A 20,893-nucleotide genomic window follows, 5' to 3' on the forward strand; every position below is an offset into this window, starting at 1 on the left:
TGACACAGAAGTGGGATGATTTTAAAAACAAAATAAAGCACACGATGGACTTGCACATCCCTAGTAAAACAACATCAAGCAGATACAACCTGCCTTGGTTCAACAGAAACCTAAGAAGGCATTGTCGTAAGAAACAACGTCTTTACAACAAAGCTAAGAGAACAGGGCGAGAGGAAGACATGAACAAATACAAGAGAGTTAAGAAGGGCGTACAGAAAAGCATAAGAGCAGCACATTCAAAATATGTGGCAGACATACTGGGGGAAGCCATAATTGACAAACCCAAAACATTCTGGTCATACATAAAAAGCCTAAGAAGAGACCTTGTCGGCGTAGCCCCTCTAAAGATTGGTAATTCCATTGTCAGTGATAGCGAGAAAAAAGCAGAGGCACTCAGTTCACAGTTTAAAAGTGTGTTCACAGAGGAAGACACAACAAACATGCCAACTCTCGGACAGCCCTGTACCCCTCCCATGGAACACATAGTGATTTCCCCTAATGGTGTTGAAAAAATGCTCCAAGGTCTCAATCCATCTAAAGCATCTGGTCCAGACCAAATACCTCCTTGGTTCCTCAAAATGACAGCCACCGAAATAGCACCTGTGTTAACCAATATTTTCCAACACTCGTTAGACACAGGAGAAATTCCCAAAGACTGGAGGGATGCAAATATATGTGCCATTTTTAAAAAGGGAGATAGAGCTGTCCCCGGCAACTACCGACCTGTATCACTGACCTGTATATCCTGCAAACTACTTGAACACATTATCCATAGTCATGTCATGAAACACTTAGAAAGTTTCAACATATTGACTGACTACCAACATGGATTCAGAGCAAAGCGATCCACAGAAACACAGCTTATATTGACAGCTCATGACATAGCTGGCGCACTGAACAGTAAAAAACAGGTAGATCTAGCAATTCTTGATTTTACTAAAGCTTTCGATAAAGGCCCACATAGCAGACTCATCACTAAACTAGAGCACTACGGAATTCAAGGCACCACACTAAATTGGTTGAAGGCTTTCTTGACCAATAGGGAACAGACGGTAGTGGTAGAAGGCAAGGCCTCAGCTCCAGTTAGAGTTGCGTCAGGCGTACCACAGGGAACTGTTCTGGGACCGTTACTCTTCCTCCTGTACATAAATGACTTACCAGACCAGCTTGATTCAAATGTTAGGTTATTTGCCGATGACTGCCTGTTATATATAGAGTTGTCCACACAGAGTGATTCACAGCTTTTGCAAGAAGATTTGAACACACTCGAAGAATGGCAAAGCAGATGGCTAATGCAGTTTAATCCGGAAAAATGTTACATCATGCATATAACAAACAAACGAAACCCAATTGTAACCACCTACCAGTTCTGTGGACAGGCTCTAGCAACAGCAAAGAGCCACCCGTACCTAGGCGTTACATTAACAACGGGGCTAAAGTGGAACACCCATATCAACAAAGTAACAACTAAGGCTAAACAGACATTGGGAGTGATCAAACGTAATTTGTGGGCATGCCCAGCAAAGGTAAAATCACTTGCATACACGTCTCTAGTAAGACCAAACCTTGAATATGCTGCAACAGTTTGGGATCCATACACAAAGAAGGATATAGATAAACTCGAGAGGGTGCAGAACCAAGCTGCCAGATTCTGCACGAACAACTATGAAAGGGGCGCCAGTGTAACAAAAATGAAAGCAGACCTGCAATGGATGTCACTTGAGGACAGGAGAACAATGTCCAGACTTTGCATGATGTACAAGATGACTAATAAACTTGTGGACGTACCGACTGATAAGTATCTAATGCCAGCTCAGAAGAGGACCAGAAATAGTCATGCTTTTAAGTACCAGAGTTATCAGCCAAGGATTGACGTGTTCAAAAATTCGTATTTCCCGAGAACCATAGTAGAATGGAACTCGTTGTCATCAAGTACTGTAGGAGCTTCATCACTAAGTAGCTTTAAAGAACGGTTGCAGTCAGATATGCAAAGACTAGGTGTAACAGACCGTTCGGTGTAATATGACCAGCTGCTGCCGCGCCGCGTGCCTGCGAAGCTGGTGTGTTACGCCTGATGGCGGTTATACCGGCTATATAGATACAGATACAGATACAGATACAGTGGTCCGTTTGATTGAAGTGGGCTGAGACCGGGGTGTCCTTCTTCGTGTTGATGGATAACCGGTGACCATTCAGTCGGTTGGCCAGGGTCTGTACTGTAAGCCGCATTTCTTGCATCGGATCATGTATATGATGTTCTAACTCTAGGGCAGTTGATGTGAGCCCTGATGGTGTATTGTTTTCCCGTACGGTGGCTTTAGAAGGTTTTCGCCTTTTTGACATAGGTGCAGGTGAAGCATCTATGTTTTCTGCACGGAAAAGTGTCCGAAGGATTAAATTTTTCCAGGAAGTTCTTGTTTTCCTCCGGGACTTGGGCTCTTACTGGGATATACTTGATGTTCTTGTTGCAGCAGTAAGCAAACAGTGGTGGGTCCTTGAATATGTCCTTTGTTCTTGCTGAGAGTTGAAGGAGGTTCCAGTATATCCTAATGATGGTTTGTAGTGGCGGGAGGTGTGGGCTGTATGTTGGTACCAGCACTGTGTGATTCTGCCGTGTTGTGGGTCCCTTCTCATTTAGCGTGTCTTCACACAGGGGCGTTCTTGCGCACGGGCTATGGCAGCGTCCAGTAGGGCCTCTTCATAGCATTTCCTTTTCCGGAAATACTGTCGGAACTCAAAAGCCTTCTCTTTGTATCTGAGTGTGTTTGAACAGATACGTTTTGTGCAAGGAACTGCCCATAGGCGATCCCCTGTTCAGAGTGTTTTGGATGGGCAGTTCAGGAGTAGATACTGATGTTTATAGGTTTGGTGCAGACGTCCGTGATGATTTCCCCTTCCGAAATGCTGACTGTAACATCCAGAAAGTTGATGGTGGTCTTGGAGGTTTCTCACTGTGAACTTGATAGTCCTATGTGCTCGGTTCAGGTCCTGGGTAAAGGACTTAAGTTCCTCCTCTGACCTGGTCCACACAGCAAAGAAATCGTCAATGTACCTCCACCATATCCACGGTCTTGGGGTTCTTCTGTAGACATGTTCTTCTTCGAAGTTGTGATCTTCCAATGTTTCCATAAAAGATCTGAAATTCTTCTCCTGTAGTTTTTTTCTGCTGTAGTTCGATCATGCTGTTGAAGATTTCCTTTTGATTATATTTGCAGGACCATGTAGCAATAAGTGTGGGGTGATGCACCGCAGTGGTGTAACTTGTCATGACAGGGTCACACGCCCCCCCCCCCCTTGTTAGTGATTCAACCTTTTCACAGTGTGTCTAGCAGATATTTTAATGTGGACATTGCAACAAACTCCGAGTCGACTTGGTTACCACCTTTCCTCTTTTTACGTTCCCGATGGTACTTCGCTTTCCGATCTAAAGAGACTAGAGTTTTTCATGCTCTGCCAAAAAAAAACATGTTTTCTGTAAGTTCTTACATTTGCCCCTTTTAAAATGCTTACGTTGTATGTGAACAGTCAGAGTTCTATAGGAAATGGTGATCTCATGAAAGAATATCGTGCCAAAGAACAATTGCAATACATGGTTCACTTGCAATATATGAGAGCAGTTTTATTTCACTCATGGGGCAAAGATTAGTGATATATATTAGTCAACTTCAATCACCCTGCTGTGGCATTCTTTTCAAGGGTATCTACAATTGACGCTTTCAGATCTGTCAGCCTTGCACATGGCCGTAGACTGACTTCCAGATCATCACCCTTTCCCTTAGTTACTAAGGGAATTAACTCCACTTCAACTTGCTGTTGTTGAAGGAGTTCATTCGCAATCTTGCGTGATGAGTGACCACCTTCCACTCCAATGTAGTTCTGTTTCAGCCATCTGAAAAACCCAAAGTGGCACTATTAAGTCATTCTTTCAACATTTCTCAGCATATATTGTTGTAAAAGACATCTCAAGGTGAAATTACCAAGCCTACTTTAAAAACTAGCGAAATTGCTACCGAATTATGCTGCTTGCATGAAGTGAGGAACAAGGTCTGACTACGCGTGTAGTAACAAATTCTGTTTATATCAAGACATTGTATGTAACATTGAAATTTACAGTAAATTGGTGTACAGCCATAGTTCTAAAAAGTAAACTGATATGATTCAAATAATGATAGAGTCCAACTATTAACTCACAGGTCACGATTGCAAGAACCTTGTCATTCTTTTTTGTAGGTGTCTTTCTGATGGTGCTGTCTGCCTGCATATCGCACCTCTGTACTAACGTCTCTCGGCTGTTCGTTCCCTTTATTTCGTTTATTTCGCCAGGACAGCTTTGTATGTCTGGCCAAACTTCCTGTGTCTTCGCGATAGTGTAAGCCCCTGAACCGCGAGCTACTTCCTTCTCTTTGTGTAGTCCTGGCTCTTTTTACGTTCGCTAATGCTGATTATATTTCGCTTTCCGATCAAAAGAGAGTTTTGCAGGCTGTGCCGCCAGGCAAAAAGCCTGAGCCATCGGCCTGGTTGAGGTGGCAAAGCGACTCACCGAAGCCGCCGACTGCACTTGAGTGGTCGGCATTGCTCGCACGCATGTGTCCTGTAGATTGCCAAGTGTTGTTTTTGGAGAGTGATTTTTGTGTGGTACGGTGTTGCGCTTCGACAGCAATGGTGAACATGAGAAAGCGTTGTTTCAAGATCAGTTCACGGGATAGTTTATAGTCTATTACGCTTTGGAGTTGTGTTATGTCATCAGTAGCCGGTGTAATGTAGATTGTGGCAGGTATGTGGATGTATGATCAGGCCCGGCACGACAGATAAAGGATGATGTACTGCAGTCAGTGGTGTGATGTCGAGAGAAACATGAGATGATGTTGTCCTTTGCACTCTATTAAAGAAACTCTCATCAGCATTGGCCAATGCTTTTCTAACTTGCCGTAAATCGACAGTGCAGCGCTTTGCTAGCACCTTTGCTAGACAGGATGTAAACCATTTTCTTCTATCCTTTGCCCCCTTTTTTCGTGAGTTAATCTCCCCCGACACAATTTGATCACTGAGATTTATAATGATTTCTCGGATACTCATATATTTATATAAATTTACATATATATATAATCAACTTCTTCAGGATAAAATATCTTATACGATTGCTTTCAACTTGTCAACATTTATAAGGGCCCATCCAGTACTTCTGCACTATGTGCGAGAAGACCTTCGAGGCTGCTTCCTGCAGTTCTACAGGCCACCAACTCGATATGATTTCGGTTGGCTTGTTCCTTTTAGTGGTAGAGCGATTTCCAAATTTGGACGCCTTCCGGAATGTCCCCCGTTCTCAGGATTATGTTTTACAGTTCACTCAGCGCTCGGAACGTCTATTTCACTGAACACTAAGACAAGAATAGCATTTCTAGCTTCTACATACTGAGAACTCCAGTAAAAGATTTTAAAATCACTACAAAATGAAATAATTGTGTCTACGCGATTAGGTTGATATTGACTGTAATCCAAAGATTACATTTCCATCAATTCTAGACTGTTACATTACCTTGAAAGATGTTCAATGGTGACAAAAACAGAAATAATGATAACCCAGAAAATAACGATAAAAAAAGATAATAACAAAATCAGTGTCTTGGAACATGGTGTGTGCCAGGTGTAAATGTTTTTGAAATCGTCGGATAGAAGGTGGCAGTAGTTACTGACAATGGAGATTTTAGGGCATATTCTAACGGCTCTGGTGGTAAAAAAATTGGTTCCATATGTGTACAATCCTTTGAAAAAAAGTAAATTTTGAATGTTGTGGCTTAACACTTTTCTGGTTGGAGCTTGTACTGAGAAGTTGACCTAAGTGATGAATTAGGCGATATTTGTCAACGTCAATGTCGTAGTATCCTAAGAAGCATTTAAATAAGAAACAGGTCTAGAATTCCCCGTCTGTTTAACGTTTGAGAGTGGTAAGAGTGAGCATTGTATTAGCCTAATTCTGTAGTTAGTGGACTAGTTATTGAATATATACTAGTCATTGAGTATATGATATTTTGATCTGATCTAATGCTATCTGCGATAACTGTTTTAGTTAAGAGAGAGAAGGATATCAAGAAGTTTTCTATTCTACTTGCTTCTTTTGGTCATCGCCAACAATAACGAGTGGCATTCAGAAGACAATGGATAACCTGCCAACTCCCCCCATTCTGAGGCCCACGTGTTTTCATTTTCAGCCTTGGAATGAGTTTCTTGTATGCAACTTATTTCAAACGGTTTGTCGAACAGCCAATATATTCAAATGAGGTTAATAACCCAAATATGTAAATGCATACACTGGTCTAAGGGAACAGTATCTGACCTCTTATGATTCCTGCTATGCAAGGTTGTAACAAGTCTACATGCAAGCAGACTTCAAAAACAAACTATGCGAAATAGCCGTTTCTAACTAATTACATGCTTGTACAATCTGTTTGGATATCATGGCTGATGTGAAAAGTCATAAGAACAAATACATACTGCAGTCAGACAAAATGGGTAAACAAAAAGGGTAAACTTCAGTTAATTAGCTACTGCATAATATGTGGGTTTTGATTAAGGAATGAGCTAATTAGATGCATTTGATAAACGTTATCAACTGATTTATGTCTCCAACGAGTGACATCCGACTCTATTTTGTCTGTCCGAGAAAAGAACAATGCAGTGATTGTACTCAAATGTTATACATGGAGTCTCAATCATTTTGCACATACACTTATTAGTAAGTAGTTGTGCAAATTATAGTCAAGTTCACATTACACATTCACTCTTGGTGTGATGTCTAAGTCATAAGAGCAGATTCATGTCATGAAATCCAACTGTAGAACTCATGGTTGATACTGTGATTGTTAAACATTTTACATTTCAGTCAGTTGGCATCTCACCATGCAGCTGTATTTGACATACTCATTTTGCAGGCGTTCAGGTCAGCTACCGGGAACCCTCGGAATTTCATGAGAAGGCCACTAATAAGTCGATTTTGCACATTGTGTTTGTACAATAAAAATAGGACAACCAAGTTAAACATAATATTAAGTTATAAAGGTAACAATGTGTTTCAACCGTTGAGAAATGAATCAACCTTCCATTGTTCACTCCGGGTGGTTGATACTTGGCAATAGATAGGAACGTAATATACAACTTTTCGTAGAAATGCTGTTGGATCAGTATGTGCCCGGTGTACTCCGCCAGCGGGGGAGCGGCTGATGTTACCCTCGTCGGGGTTCCGAGTAGCCTCCCGCACTTATTGATCAGTGCGCGCCTGTACAGGTGACGGAAGTTTGGAAGCCCCAGCCTGTGCCGTGGCAATTTAAAGTAAGGCGTCCGACGTGCGCACCGGCATCCCCGCCCACGACTTCACTGCCTCTTTGAGGATGTGTTCCACCTCAGTAAGGCTTGGGGACGACATACGTGTTCACCTAGTCCAGCTTCTGGGGGAACGTGAGTCACTACAATGGCCCGTCCACTTGGAGTGCCTGTAGGCCCTGCTCCGGGGTCTTGTCAAGCGCGTGTTTGGCTGACAGCCATCCCGTTTGCCTAAACTCCGCTTAGCTGCTTGTTCTATTTTCCGTGGAACCCAAGTACACCAGCGGTCTGGTGTCGTTTGGGTCGGTGCACCGGATGAGCTTACCATCGCTCTGGATGGGAGGGTCTGGTGTTATCGGCGTAAGTTCTCTGCCGAACTTGTACGCCAGGAGTACAATCTTATCCGGGCTAGGGGCTAGGTTCAGAGCCTGGAACCTCTTTTCCACCCATGTAGCCATGTTCTGTTCTCCTTGTAACCCGCTGGTTAGCCCAGATTGTCGGCAAAGTCAAGATAGGAAAGTTTTGTCTTGCTTCCACGTAGCACTAGCCCGTTCGCCGCCATTGGGGATTTCCTCTGCTGTACCCTTCGTCAAATTCTGGTATCACAACAAAAGAAGAGTGAGAGGGGGCCAATTCCTGGTAAAGGTTTAGTCCTTGTCAACTTTTTTACAATTAATATACTTCTTTTTAGAAATAATGAAGTAAGGCATTGTTTGCCTGAATGTTTCGATTGTCACTGGCTTTAGCAATTTTTTTCTCCGCAAAGGTTTATTCTTTATTCGTAAATAAGAAAGAACGTATGTCAAAAGCCCAGGTCACAATGGTCGTTGTGTAACCAGAGACACAAATCCACAGATATAATGCAAATTTACTTATAAATAGAAAGATTACAAACCAAATTGCACTTCAAAATTACACACTAAAACTACACTGTGTCTGTTTCTACAATAGTGTCTGTTTCCCAGTGCGGCTCGTGGCGTGCATTCCATATAGCATATAATGACAGAATTGTCAGACGTCTCAGAAAATGTTCTTGTGTAGTTTTGCGTTCACTATTTTGAACAATACAGTTCAAAAAACATTTATGTTCTTACCCCTAACTGCAATTATTTACGTTATTTCCCCCATCTTCTACCAGCTGACGTCGTGGCGCAAGCTTGTAGAAGACTCGGGTCGCCGGTTTCTTGGTTTGACCTCTACTAATTAGATTCATTAAAACATTTGTGCATTTTTCCCCTTGCTCCATCTAGTTGGGTCTCATACAAAAAAAAATGTCATTTTCTTCGGCTTGGTAAAGTAATTCTAACTGTCATTATTCTTTAACCTTTTAAGCTATGGAATGTGTCGATATTGAAACAGGTATCTAATTCTTTTTGCAGTCTGCCGGCCTCGCATGAAAGAGAGAGCTCATTGTCTTTAGTTTGTTTTGTCTTTCATGAAACAAATCTAAGCCTGAACTTAGAAAATATACAGATGCCGCAAAATTAGGTAGAATTTAAATCTACGACATAAGAGAAGGGCTTCGAGTGGTAACTACCGCTTTAAGTAAATTGAACCTTACACTGTTGAGAACCTGCATGGGCGGGTGGAAGGTTTCAGTTTTTCTCTGCGTGAGTGCCCCTATCGCTGGCGGTTCCAAGACCCGTTGCATTCATATCCCCCTGGGCAAATCACAATAATTCCACCCGTGGCGCAAATATGACACAACAAACCGAACACTTAAAAACTCCCATTCAAAGTGTGGGTTTGCAGAATTCACATTAAAATTAGGAAGAAAAAGAACCTGCGTTTCCTTAATGAATACTGTTTGTCTTGTCAGGTTATATTCATATATCGTACAATATGAGGAGTCTGAAATACTGCAAAGAAGGCAATTGTCCAAGTGTACATGACAAAGGACATGTAAAAAGAAAGTGTTTTGACATGTACGAATTAGAATGAAAATAATAAAAGCTGTTTGGTTTCTATCTAGTTCAACTCGGTGTCTTTCTCGGTAAATCATTAGTATACTTGGAAAAGTTATTTAGGTGTTGTGTTTTAGGAAAAAATACTTTGTAGTGGTCGATGGGTGGAGTAATAAAATTATCAATCTAGATATGTCCATTGAATATTGTAGGCCATAGGTTATATGTAGGTATGAAGAAGATAATGAAATTCAAGAAAGTTCAAACATGATTATGATGATGATGGCAGGTTTATTCAGTTCAGTAGACAAACAGATACAGGCCTCATAGCAGCCCTAGGGCTGAATTAACAGGCTTGTTTACATTATCAATAATCAAATTTAGATATACATAAAAACATTTCATTGTTACCATCACAATTACAAAATTCTTCGGATTTAAAATCTTGCACTTATTTATTAGAAAAATAGTACCTGAAACGACTACGAAAGATAATATTTTCCTAAACAATTTACCCACATTAAAATTTACCCACATCGCAGTTAAATGCATACGCCTGGTCATCTGACGCTAAACGTGACTGCAAATATCAGGGGGAGTAACAATAAAAAAAATTGTAAATAGCCTTTTTGCGCTATTATATGTTTGTGCATGTACTGTTGAAACATTTGAGGGCTCTTATTGACTGTCCGTACATATTGGCAGTCCAGGTGTGTTCAGGATTTGGTCTGTGTTTGGCCTAGATACAACTGGCGATACGCAGACTTCATCTGTGTCCAAGGTTCGGAAACCCGGTGAACAGCTGAAAGCAGGTGAAGAGAAAGATCGTTGCTGAACTGGAGAAGCACCGCACTGGAAGCCCATGTTAGGGAACTGCTCCTGCTCCCACTCAGGGTTTGAAGGGCCCCAGACAGATGTAGGGTTCTGAATCTGGCCACATGTGGGGTAGGAGCTGCCACATCTGTTGGCTTAAGTGCACAACCCAGTGAAAAAGGATGATTATAAACATTTTATACACATCTATCATTGACTGAGACACAAAGAAATCATTAAAAATGATTTTTCATAAGAGTGAACAACAGACTGAGCCATTCAAGAGCAGAGGAATTGAACTGTGAGAATTAGGTCTATAGAATTTTTTAATGACATGTCACAAATTTCTTAGGTGCTGTTTTGGATGATCAGAGCTCACCGGGGTGCTGATTCCATTTTGTGATTTGTCCCGATATTTGTCCGTTTTCCACTGTTCCCTCTGTTTTTGTGACCGTTGTGTGTTCTCGCCTTCCGCCTTTGGGTCGTCTTCAAGCCATTTCCTTGGAATTTTCCAGTGCACGAATGACTCCCCTCAGTAAACAACCTGTCTCCCACGATCGACGCTTCTTCCCCTTAGACTTCGGTCTCGTTCACTCCACTCGAAACCGGGACCGGGTATGGACTGCAGAAAGATGACCCAAAATTCAGACAATTGTGATTCTCATTGTGCACACTAAATCAAATCGTTAACACCCAAAGCCCTCACACAGTTCTTTAACACTTATAATGATGATGAATGGTTTATTCGATTAAAAATACATCGCAACCTTTTGGGCTGAATTGCGTTTGTTATTACAATTCAAAAGCAGACAGATCAGTGTCCTCTAAAAACACATACAGCAGATCAAGGTCTTTACATATCAACTAGACTTTTCCCTTCTATGATCATCACAATCGAAGATTAAAAAACTTGACAAACACATAGTAATTAAAAGAGTATTACTTAGCTGTTCAATAAACGTGTCAAATAAAGAAATGATGAGTCTCTATATCTGTTTGTTTTGTATTTCAAAGTTCTTAACTTGTCTGAGTTTCTTGTTGACATTCTACGGCCGTCCCCATTCTTTGGTGGGAGCAGTTTGAATCAAACATCTACTATAACCAAACAACTGGAGCGTTCCTCTATAGTCGACCACACATTCCTCACTTCTTTCCGTGGCTAGTACAATCTCTAGACCAATGCCCCTTCTACCGAGATTTATAACAGATGTCTTCCGGCTGTGGATGCCTTCTAGGCCTGTTAAACGCTTTCGACTGTTGCTTAGCTATCTTTCGTGGGGGCTCCTTCTGTCATATCGGACAGTACCTTGCGGCTCTTTATGAAACCATGTACATATCTATGTATCTGTTTTACAACGGTCCCCTGGCAGATCTATAATCAGATCATTAAAAAAACTGGTCAGCAAACGGCCTCACTGTCTGCAACATGGCCCCATACTCCCCGTCCTTGGCATGATTTTGATGTTTAGCCGTAATTGCCAAGGTCTCCAGAGTACCCAACGCTCTTCTAGCATCAAAGGCCGCGGGCGGACGAGATGCCAGCTGGACCAGCCCTTGTTTGATGCTGTCCACCGAACCTCCCCTCAGCTGAGCCATCTCCTCCCTCATACTGGAGAGGTCCTGCCTCATCTGTTCGAACTTCTGAAACACAAGCAAAATAGTTATCCTCTACTATATCCAGCTTACCACATCCATACCACCTATATGGTTAAAGCTAATCGTCACTCGACCATATCTTTTAAACTTTCAAATCCCGCTCCTGCTTGGTACATCTTACAAATTTACAAATCAGTCCCGTCACGCCGGCAACGCTCGACTGCCCCCTCGAGTGTCCGCACTAAAATGTGCCGAATAACAATCGAACAAGGACAGCGTATATATTTCTCACGCCACACTGACCACGCTCGGCTGCCCTCCGCAAGTGTCTGACTAAAATGTGCCATAGAACACTAGACCAAGGACATAGACGAACATCACCATAGCTTGAAAATTACTCACGTCACGCTGGCCACGCTCGGCCTCCCATAATCGAGTGTCCGCACTACAAAGTGCAAAAGAACCCTAAATTCTACACTTTTCCATTTATAGGTTAGCCTCTAAAGCTACATAAGCTAAATTGAGTAGTGTCGGCCTTCAGTTGTGTGATCTTGGTTTCAATTTCTTTGATTTTCTGTTCTTGTTGAAGGATGTTTGTATGAATGTCTTGAATATCTTTCAGCGAGTATTGGAGACTGACCTTGATTACTTGGACTTCGCATATGAGGGCGTCAAATCTTTTGTTGTGGCCTTCCAGAGTTCAGAGTTGTTTCCATAAAAGCCTGAAATTCTTCTGCTGTAGTTTGATCATGCCGTTGAAGATTTCCTTTTTGATTGTCTTTTAATGTGGACATTGAAACAAACTCCAAGTCGTCTTGGTTACCACCTTTCCTTCTCGACATTTTTGCTTGTGGGAGCAAGGGTGCACTGAACAATGGTTGTAAGTGGGAAGAGTGCTTGTGTTGATGAATTGGAACGAACTCACGTTTGATGTTCTACCGTATTGTACTACCATTGTTGAGGTGTAGATAGTCCGTGACTTGTTGACTGAGGACTGTGCCGCACACCTGGGATTTTCCCACCAAGTTGTACTGCAAATCAGTACCTTCGCGTACTTGGCTCTTCAAGAGTACTTATTCTTCTAACTGTTAATTAATCATTTTTCTAGAATGGGTTTCAGGTCATTGCTATGTCCGCAGACTGTATAACTGTCTGGATTACCTTCATTATCAGTTTGGGTGCTAGCTGAATAACATTTTCGTTTATCTTTTATTATGGATCTTTGTGAAGTACCGTTCTTGGAAGATGTTCTGGTGTGGTAGGGTATGGTATGGTATGGATTGGTATGGTCAGAACGACCATTCATATACAGAACTTTAATTTGCTTTATTATTGCCCCACCTGTTCAGGGGATACTGTATAAGAGCTAACAGAGCCCAGAGATCTACTTCTAAGAGGAGTATTCCCAAGTCTTTCTTCAAGGGTACTGTCATTTGGGCAGACGTCTGTGTTTATCTGCTGTGTCAGAAACTCTTACAAGTATCTTCATGGAATGAGCCTACTCTTCAGGCGCGCAGTGAACATGAGAAAGCGTTGTTTCAAGATTATTTCAAGGGATAGTTTGGCGATTTTGACCGCAATTTTTTTGATGCCAACACATCGGTTTGGGGAGGTTTAAATGCGTGTACGTGACCTGGGGAGGGGGGTGTTTGTTTTGAACAAGGCGACACCGCTTTGCGGGCAATATTTTTAATTTTCGCCAGGTAAAACCCCTCAGAAACGTGAACATACCGGCCTTGGGTCCTCCTGGGTAGAAACTTAGGAGAATAGCGGCGGCTTCATGGGCGATTTCTTTGTCTGCTTGGGGAAATACGACATGATGAGTGGGGAGGCCGGGGCTCTGTGTGCCCGCTGCTTCCTGTTGGTCACACTCCTCAGCTCTCGCCCCTCAACTGCTGCAGCATATTCCTCGGCGTCCTCGTCAGGTTCCCAAGAACCTAAAACTGTCTCTAAGTCTACGTCAGTTAGTTCGTGAACGAAAAACTCTGGTACCCCGTCCATAACGATCGAGGAGACAATATAGCGGACGTTCGAACGCGTTCTGTGAATTGTCGTCTGATCTGGGCCGGTTTCACTTTGACGGTGGGGATGAGTAAAATATTGTTTTTAGTCCCACCGTTTGAATTTTACTTGAATTGATTTTTTTTGGAATTTTAAGACAATAAAGATATCTTTAACAAAGTTAAGAAAAAAATTCATCAAAAAGATACCCCCTCTACAGAATGCCACGGTTGTGTTATGACATGACGTAAATAAGTGGTGTGTTATGGCCTCATAAAATACTACAAATTGTGGGCAATGGAGGCTTCTGATTGGTCGACGCCATCTGGCCATGTGATAATGTCGATTGTGACATAAGCATAAATATTTCATTATAGAAATGTCTACCAACAGTTCTCCGGACAACATACACTGGGATTCACGGACCAAAACCCATTCGAGTTTAGTTTGCTGGATTTTCCCATGCGATTCGGGAAAATCTGGCATAGGTCATCGGGCTATTTACTACTCAATGAGGTTTATCATAATCTTCTTCTTCTTGTTTGAGGGACTGTCTTTCGTTGTATGCACGTTCGAGAGTGCCAGTCTCTACATATTCATCGAATTCGGCATGCAGGGCAGTTGGTACTTGAATTTTGTGCTAAACCACTTGGCCAACAATAACATACTAATACTGTAAAAATGTAACTGATTATTATTATTCAACTTAAAACGAAGGAGAACATGTACTCACGGGCAATACTGTGGATTTCTTAGGAACTGTGGAGTTTTGAATGAGAATGAAATATCATTATTCTTTTTTTTTTTACTAAGGCCACAGCAAGTAATTTTTTTGATGACATTCACCGCAGACGGGCGGGAAGAAAACAAGATTCCTATGTTTTCAAATTTTTAGATCATAAATCTTGTTAAACAAGACTTGAGGTGACAAAATATGATATCATGACCAACAGGTCTTTTAGTTCTGTATTAAACCAATGAGGTTTCATATATGATATAAATCCCCCTTGATTCAACAATAAGCATGTTCTTGTCGATGTGTATACCTCTCAATAGACTAACTACAATAGACTAACTACAATAACTGCAGGAAAGAGCATGTTGTACAATCATTTGAAGCAGGTACACTCCGGGGTATTCATATGCGATGAAACACCTTGTGTACACAGCTCCATTTACTAGAACCAAGGAAATTGTATAATGTCCTTGCTAGAACAAATGCAGAAATCAGCTTGTTATACCATCATGGGCAGGAACTAGACTGGGTATTCATATGCAATGAAACACATTAGACTGTTAACATTATACTGCCCTTGAAGATGTGTATACAGCTCAATTAACTAGAGCAAATGCAGTAAGGAGCTTGTCATACCATCATTGGCAGGAACTGCACTGGGTATTCATATGCAAGTTAAATGGGTATTCATATGCAGTTTCAGTCTTGTCCATTTCTATCCTCACAAAACATCCAAATTTCCTTGTTGCATGACCAACTTGTAAGCCGCTATAGACTTCAACACCTCTACCGCATTTCTCTTCGTAAACGTAGAACTTAACAGCGGCAGTTCTCGACAACACGTGACTCTCATAATTTAATGATTGTACTGTAGCATGTCTATTGTGGCATATCCTGTAATTCATACGTGTTGCCCTAATAATGAATGTGTTGGATTTGTGTTGGATTTGCTGATATCAAATCAGGGGAAACCATATTAGGGACACTGGACTACTCTGAATCTCCTGTCATTAGCATTATACCTGTGACAAAGATTCTGTGGCGTCTTCAGGTTCAGTAGGCATTCTTGATTCCTTCTTACCGTTAGGCCAGGACATTTTACATATTTTATGACACGGTGAAAATATTGGCATGATCCCTTATTTTATTTCTTCCTGATGTTCCTCCCATTGTGTGTATCTCTGGTTGGTCCTTGTCATTCCCTTCCTTTTGTTTTTGCCATCCTTTCTTCGAATATGCGTATCAGGAAGTGGGACAACAGGTTTTTCTGACTGCTTTTTACACAGCTTCGTGACTAAAAAGAATAGTTTTGCTGTTTGTTTGTTTTTAATTTCTGCCCATCCCTTTGCACGAGTAAGAAAATACATGTCATGAAGTGGGACCACAGGTTGGTCATGTTTCTTGTTAACTTCTTTGGGATGACTTCGGGCCCCAATGATTCCTCATTAGTACTTATTTACCTTTGGTCATTACATGTGATCTTTCCACAGTACTGGAAAGTATATATTTCAGTCTTCAAAACTACTGTTACAGTAATCCAGTATGTCACTTTTTTTTCCGTACTAGCTTAATGTTCTTCATATGTTTCACGTGCCCTAGGGTGATGATGTCTATGAGGCCCCTGCAGGCGGAGATTTCTTCTCTTTCTGTAGTCCTGGCTCTTTTCAAGTTCCCGATGATTCTTTGCTTTCCGATCTAAGGAGAGTGGAGTTTTGCAGGCTGTGCCGCCAGGGAAAAGGCCTGAGCCGCCGGCCTGGTTGAGGCGGTGAGTCGCATGGTTGAGGCGGCAACGCGACTCACCGAGGCCGCCCACTGCACTTGAGTGGTTGGCACTGCTCCGCGCATGTGTCCTGTTCTCTGTGTTGATCGCCATGTGTTGTTTGTGCGGGATGATTTTTGTGTGATGCGGTGTTGCGCAGATGTTCCTCCCATTGTGTGTGTCTCTGGTTGGTCCTTGTCATCAACCAACATTTTATTATATATCGTCGTAAGATAGCTCAGTCTCATTAAATTTCATTTTTCATATGCGTTTTAGTTTTGTGCTTTAATAGTTCTGTATTAAAATCCATGTATTTTAGTCTTGTATCTTGTGTACGCGTTTAAATGTATCTATAGCTAGTAGTTAGTCGTAAACGTCTTTGCGAATGTTTCGTTTGTGAAAGTTTGTGTCAAATTTTGTATGTTGTCCGGTTACAAGGGCTAGGGCTTACCCTTTGTAATAGCCTTCGGCTAGTTGGGTAGCCCTGGCTGTACTTATTCTACAGTTCTAACAAATGAATTAAATAAAAAATCCAAAACTTCTGCACTATGTGCGAGAAGACTTTCCAGGCTGCTTCCTGCAGTTTACCGTCTGCCAATTTGATATGGTCTCAGTTGATAGGAGTAAGAGGTCTAGAATTCCCCGTCTGTTTGAGAGTGGTAAGAGTGAGCATTCATTGTATTAGCCTAATTCTGTAGTTAGTCGACTAGTCATTAAGTATATGATCTGATCTAATGCTATCTGCGCTAACTGTTTAAGTTAACAGACAGAAGGATATCAGGAAGTTTTCTATTCTACTTGCTTCTTTTGGTCGGCGCCAATAGTAACGAGTAAAGAGTAACTTTCTGAGGCCCACGTGTTTTCATTTTCAGCCTTAGAATGAGTTTCTTGTAGGCAAATAATTTCCAAGGGTTTGTCGGACAGCCAATATATGCAAATGATGACGATGGCCTAAATGTGTAAATGCATACACTTGTCCGATGAAACATTATTTGGCCTCTGATTCCTGCAATAGGACCCATTAGTAGATACGATTTCTGTCCAGCTTTATTAGAAAAACAGGTTTCGCAAAGGGTAACACAGAATAAAGGAAACAATTGAGTTACGGTAGAGTTTCCCCGCAATGTTGGTACATTTGTATCATGCTATGGGCATGCGTGGAATGTAAAGACATGTTCATTTACATAAGAAAAAGAAGGAAAATATTTAAACAATCATTTTATCCACATGTGGTATTGATTTGCTGGGCCTTAACATTAGTCTAAAGGAACACAGAGCCTGACCCGACAGAGCCACCATGGGCCCGATCATATTTCTCATCATGCTATTGATAAAAGTAAGAAAATAGGCACGTTTTGTGCCATTACTGATATGGATTCTCATACTATTATTATTAAACTTGTCTTTCATCGCAATACGCTCTTTCTCTATTTGCCCAATACACAAAGTCATTGTTGAACAATGATTTTTATCTTTCTACATTCTAAAACGGGCCGGTTGGACCAAACGGAGTTAACTTTTGGTTTTTCATAGATGGTAGTCTCTTTGCCATTTTGCATAACAAATGATTTTAAAGATGATTTTAACATACAAAACGAGAATCAGACGACTTTGTCAGGCAATTTAATTTCAACTTTAATTCAGGCACGTGGCCCTTATAATACAACATACAAAGAAGATCGAATACATAAAATATACAATACCATATAACAAACTTATACTATAGGGTTAATGACCCGCCCTGAGGTCTATACGGTGCTTCGCGACCTCGGCACTTTAATCGGTGGCTATAGGAACGACCATGCATTATCACACCGTATAGACCGAAGGAAAGCCGGTCATTAACGTTATTATCATATAGCCATTGTCCATATAATACTTAGTAGTATTTTGTGTAGTATTTGATTTCCTGTCATACCTGGGCAAAACGTTGGCTCTCTCAACTTCTGGTGTATTATGCATTAAAATGTGTTTTTTGTCTAGAGGATTTGACATAAATAAAATACAACACATTGTCTATATAGTTAGTAGTTTTCATTTTGATATCCAATCTACAAACCAATATCCAAATATGCACAGCAAGGGAACAAACCATGAGAACTTTCATGTCAAGTTGAACTTTCATGCCTTTCTGTTTCCATGCTTAAGAAAGTTAGAGATGCATTGAATAAATCTGTCCAATAAATACACACAGCATACATGTCATAGGAACCGGTGCAATGGCCTAGTGGGTAGAGTGTTCGCCTTGCATGCGGTAGGTCGTGAGTTCGATCCCGGCCGGGTCATACCAAAGACTGTAAAAATGGTACATACTGATTTCTCTGCTTAGCACTCAGCATTTGGGAAATAGTATGGAAGTTAAACACACACCACTACCAGTGGACCAGCCCCCTGCTGTAGTGATTGCACAAAGTGTGGCCCAAGGGCTACTGAAACGGAGATGGGCGCCGCCCTATGCACCATCGGTGCGGGAAGGAACTTTGACTTTTTTTTGACATGTCATAGGACTGGAGGTCCAAAATATGACACTGTCTTCAAATGTAAACTTCGACCACTGTGGAAACCTTTTTTTTCTTCCCTCCGTGAACACAAAATCACCAATGTGAATGCATATTTATACAGTATCTAATTGAAGTTGAAAGTAACAGGGGCATTGAACTGAATCGGCCCACTGCCGGAATACACGGGACATGGACTAGAGGTTCACAGAAACTGACTACAATCCTGAATCCTGTGCATCTGGATCACTTTGGGAAACATTGACAACTCTCTGTTCACAAGCTTTGGGACAGCCTAGGGCTGCCTGTGGAGCATCAGGATGAGAAGCCACTGAATTTCTGTTTGACATGATACTACTCTCTGCAGAATTCAGGGCACTCTGTAACGCATTGGCGCATTGCTTTTTTTGGTCAGTGGAGTCATGTGTATATCTTCTCACAGATGACTCGTTCTTGTGCCCTGAAATTGACATCATTACTCTTGTTTCAAACCCTGCCTCATCCAAGATCTGAATTGCTGTTACCCTTACACTATGATTAATGTACGGCTTACTGAGTCCTGCTGTGATAGATATGTCTTTCATTATAGCCCCTATCTTATTGTGACCCAGGGGTTGAGGATAGTACCATGGATTATGACTTGGGGTTTGGCCTTTGGAACAAAAAGGGGCACTTCCTAGTATCTATCTTGCTAGAGTATATCTCAAAAGCTAATACAGGGCATGGCCTCTTGGCTCGGATAGTCTCAACATGGCCAGCCAGCAATTCGTACATTCGAGATGCTGGCTGGCCATGGGTATCATCGTGGTCAGATGTCCAGGGTGGTTTTGAGGTGCTCATTGTACCTCAGGGTGAGGTACCTTCTTCCGCCATCATTTCTAAGCAGCAAGTCACTGATCTAGGGAGAAGGCAATGTAGAAATACACAAGTCGCTGCAGGGCCTATGGATTGTCCATGCTTAGAGTGCCAATGTCAAACATTTTGACAATATCTTGGGAAATACCTTGGAGAGGGGAAAGCGCAATCATAAACTTTCCATTAAAAGGTTGTATGAAATAAAACAGAGACACTCCATTTGTGATCCAGTCTCTGACTATATCACAATGCCGTCCCATTCCCCCAAGTGTTTGCGAATCTCTCCTGCCCAGGGTCCCTGAACATAAGTGAATCCGCTGAAGCCTTTAGACTTCCAGCCGACACTGCCTCGACTGACGGAGGTACAATCACTCTGTCGTCTCTTTTCCTAGTTATCCAGCCTGTTTCCAACGTTAGGTGTTCTTTGTAAGCTTTGAGCGGGTCAAACCTATGGGTCAAATCGAAATCCTGGATATCCGGATTGAACCACGTTGTTCCCCGTAATAGAAAAAAAAGAGAAAAAATCCAACCAACGCAATGGAGTGTCCTCAACATTTCGTGATCAACAGAAACCATTATCCGAACGGCACGGTTCTCAAGACACACTATCTAGCAGCATTCTACCGCATCGCCCCGTTCTTTTGATAAAACACGGTAAATGGGCCATTTTACCACCGTGGCTGCAACGGCCTGCATCTTGCACCTGGTAACATCGAAACTATTTAATCAGCCTTTAATATCTCAATGAACCGCCCAAAGCGGCCAATTCCTAGATTAATAACCAACTAGTAAATTTGCAACTCTTGCTTTTACCCTGTGTCTTCGCAAACTGTTAAAGGTTACAACAAGAATGGTAATCAAAATCTTTCCCGGCTTATACACCGGTTATTTTATTTTCTACAAAGTCTAGGACTCTGAGAACACTTTTGTACGCTCAACACCACACAAGATATACATACGGATATATATACGAGCGTGTCAAATCAAAATTTGTCTTGTGCGACTGCCATTGTATTCCAGCCTGCGGTTCAAACACCAGTCAAAGCACAGAGATGCTGTGCAAAGTTTATTCATAACACAAGTGGTCATCGGCAGAGATCGCTCCGTACGTCTGAACACAAGTCCGTTACTCAATCGTTCACCGGTCCATCAATATCTATCAAAACCGTCATACAAGACGGTATTACAAAGTTAGAGTTGCTCACACATCCCAAATAACACAAAATACAAGTTTAACTCAAAAAGATCGCGTCGGCGGTTCCGACCGGGGGTGTTCTGCATTCCGCATTTCTACCGCTTACACCTAAACATCGGTCCTCCTCTGAGTTTTACAATCTCTCGCAAAGTGTCCTTTCTCGTTCGTTACAACTGGAACAAATAGTATAAGGCGGGGCAACCCTAAGACGACTGTTAG

This window comes from Branchiostoma lanceolatum, chromosome 8 (assembly GCF_035083965.1).
Source record: "Branchiostoma lanceolatum isolate klBraLanc5 chromosome 8, klBraLanc5.hap2, whole genome shotgun sequence".
NCBI lineage: Eukaryota > Metazoa > Chordata > Leptocardii > Amphioxiformes > Branchiostomatidae > Branchiostoma > Branchiostoma lanceolatum.